Below are 3,017 nucleotides of genomic sequence, written 5' to 3' on the forward strand. Positions count from 1 at the left end.
ATATATATATATATATATACATATATGCGACGGGCTTCTTTCAGTTTCCGTCCACTAAATCCACTCACAAGGCTTTGGTCGGCCCGAGGCTATAGTAGAAGACACTTGCCCAAGGTGCCACGCAGTGGGATTGAAACCCGGAACCATGTGGTTGGTAAGCAAGCTACTTACCACACAGCCACCTCTGCGCCTATATATATACACGAATGTAAGGTCTGTCTGTATTATTGTTACAGTAAAGGCGACAAACTGGCAGAACTGTTAGCAAGCCGGACAAAATGTTTGGCGGCATTTCGTCCGTCTTTACATTCAGAGTTCAAATTCCGACGAGGTTGACTTTTCCTTTCATCCTATCGGGGATGAAACGGTACTATTCCAGAAGAGTGGTCCCGGTGCGCGCACTCGCGCTAACTAGTCGATATTTTGTACCTGACGGTTCTTCTGGAACTCTTCTACCACTTATTAAAAAAATTTATCAAGCCAGGGACGACTATATATTCTGATTGTTGGAGTGCGTCGTACAATGGGATTACTGAAATAGACGTGACACCAAAATACACCCTGGAAAAATTATTTACTGTGTTTTATTTACTTTGTTTACATGCTTTGCGCGTATGCACGTCCGGGCTAGATGGTCGTTGTAGGATCGACTAGTCACGACTAGCTTGCGCGAGTGCGCGCACCGGGACCACTCTTGAATATTACCGGATGAAACTACCAGTTGAGCACTGGGGTCGATACAAGTGACTTAACCCCTCTCCCGAAATTGCTGGCCTTGTGCTAAAATTTGAAATCATTATTGTTAGTAAAACATGTCCGTAGCTTGCTTACCAGCCACATGGTCTCGGCTTCAGTCCCACTGCGTGGCACCTTGGGCAAGTGTCTTCTACTATAGCCTCAGGCCGACCAAAGCCTTGTGAGTGGATTTGGTAGATGGAAACTGAAAGAAGCCCGTCGTATATATATGTATGTGTGTGTGTGTGTATGTTTGTGTGTCTGTGTTTGTCCCCCAAAATCGCTTGACAACCGATGCTAGTGTTTTTACGTTCCCGTAAATTAGCGGTTCGGCAAAAACAGACCGATAGAATAAGTACTAGGCTTACAAAGAATAAGTCTTGGGGTCGATTTGATTCGACTAAAGGCGGTGCTCCAGCATGGCCGCAGTCAAATGACTGAAACAAGTAAAAGAGTAAAAGATTAAGACATGTCCAAGATCGTAATATAAACAGTCCTCGTATCTCAGCTCATATATTCATTTTTTTTACCATCATTTCTTTTTTTCCATCATGCATAAAAACGTTCTAAAGCCAAGATTATCTTCAAAGGTGGCACTGAAGAATTAATCCTGCCAAAATATAATTTCACTACTGATCTGAACTGCTTCACTACATGATTATTACCCGTATTATGGGTCAAATGCTGGTAGTAACAAAAAATGCCAATTAATGTATAAAAATATGCGTACAGAATAAATAAAATGCCCAATAAAGCACTCACCAAACTTACAAAGAAGGTTAAATGTCAATGACTTTGGGTTAAACGTGATGTTTTCCGCCAAACAACGCCATGATGACGGTGAATCATTAAAATATTTCCCTTTTGAAAATATTTTCCAGAGATTCTGGAATGAGGAAAATAAGGGAGATAATAAGATTCGAATATTATTTTAATGACAAAATAAGCTTTCAGTGCTGTGCAAAGAGATGCATTCTAATGTTCCAGCAAGAACTATGTGTTGTGTGTGTGTATATGTATTTTGGGTATATATTTGCGTGTGTTTGTGTATGTGTTTGTATGTATACGTAAGTGTGTATATGTATACCTGTGTGTGTATATATATTTGCGTGTGCATGTGTTCGTGTATATTCGCACGTATATATGTGTATGTATGTATGTATATATATATATATGTGTGTGTATATATATGTGTGTGTATGTGTGTGTGTACATTCCTGCACACACACACGTATTTACTTTTCATTCATATGTAGAACTCAATACAAAATATGAGTGGAGTGTGTTGTATTTTTCTATATTTATTTAACCTTTTTGGATACCAACTTACCTGAAACTGTCTTTCATTCTATGATTTAAATTCTGTGTTTTAAAGTGATTTAAATTCAAACCTTCCATCAAAATTTCCTAATTTATATTTCAAACACCAATTTAATACTGACATATTTATTTTACCAAATTCTTAATTAATTTCAAAAGTAACTGACTCAAAGGCTGTGTATTTCAAAAGAAATATGGTAATAAAAGGGTAAACCCTTTTAAAAATCAATGAACCACAATCTCCACTGGTTTGCTTGCTCGTCATTGCTCAACTCATGGACACAAGCAATGATTTCTTTACTGAATCGTCACTGGCAATGAAAAATGGTGCCTGTACACCAATATGAAGCAGCGTAAGGAATGGCTTAGCACCGGTAAACAAGCGACACCATGCATGAAACAAGATTTTCATCCGCATAAAATGATGTGCGTATGGTGGGACTGGGAAGGGATTATCCATTATGAATTGCTTGAACGGAACCAAACGGTCAACGCAGAACTCGATGTTCAACAGATGGAATGACTCAACACAGCTATTCAAGAGAAAAGACCTAATCGGCAGCATGGAGTTCTTCTGCTGCACGACAAAGCTGGCCTTCATATCGCCAATATGACCAAGGAAGTCATTCAAACGCATGGCTGGGAAGTGCTGCCACACCCGCCATACTCTCCTGATTTGGCACCAATGGATTTCCACCTTTTTCAATCTCTTTCAAATGCTATGCATGGAGTTTCGTTCAACACTGATGCAGAATTGAGAGCTTGGTTGGATCAATTTTTCGAGTCGAAATAAGGTGATTTCTACCATCGAGGTATTGAAAATCTTGTTGAACGTTGAGAAGAAATTGTAAACAACAAGGATGAATACATTATTGATTAATTAGTTGTTATTTTTTATTAAACCTTTCAAAAAAAAATTAAATTAAAATAATAGCAAGGATCTTTTGTCTTCGTGGAACTGA

General features: G+C 38.6%; 1 protein-coding gene across 2 annotated transcripts in view; it reads right to left on the reverse strand.

The window, feature by feature from the left end:
* The window catches only part of LOC106873021 (coiled-coil-helix-coiled-coil-helix domain-containing protein 5), a 9,615-nt gene extending 7,994 nt beyond the window's left edge, over window positions 1-1,621 (reverse strand). The window contains exon 1 of one of the 2 annotated variants that reach the window (XM_014920223.2): window positions 1,507-1,621. The gene's annotated coding sequence lies outside the window, so the exon portion shown is untranslated. Of the gene's footprint in view, window positions 1-1,497 lie in introns of both variants that reach the window. The other variant, XM_014920222.2, reaches the window with a different exon arrangement.
* Window positions 1,622-3,017: the final 1,396 nt, after the last annotated feature.

Source organism: Octopus bimaculoides, chromosome 27 (assembly GCF_001194135.2).
Source record: "Octopus bimaculoides isolate UCB-OBI-ISO-001 chromosome 27, ASM119413v2, whole genome shotgun sequence".
Lineage (NCBI taxonomy): Eukaryota > Metazoa > Mollusca > Cephalopoda > Octopoda > Octopodidae > Octopus > Octopus bimaculoides.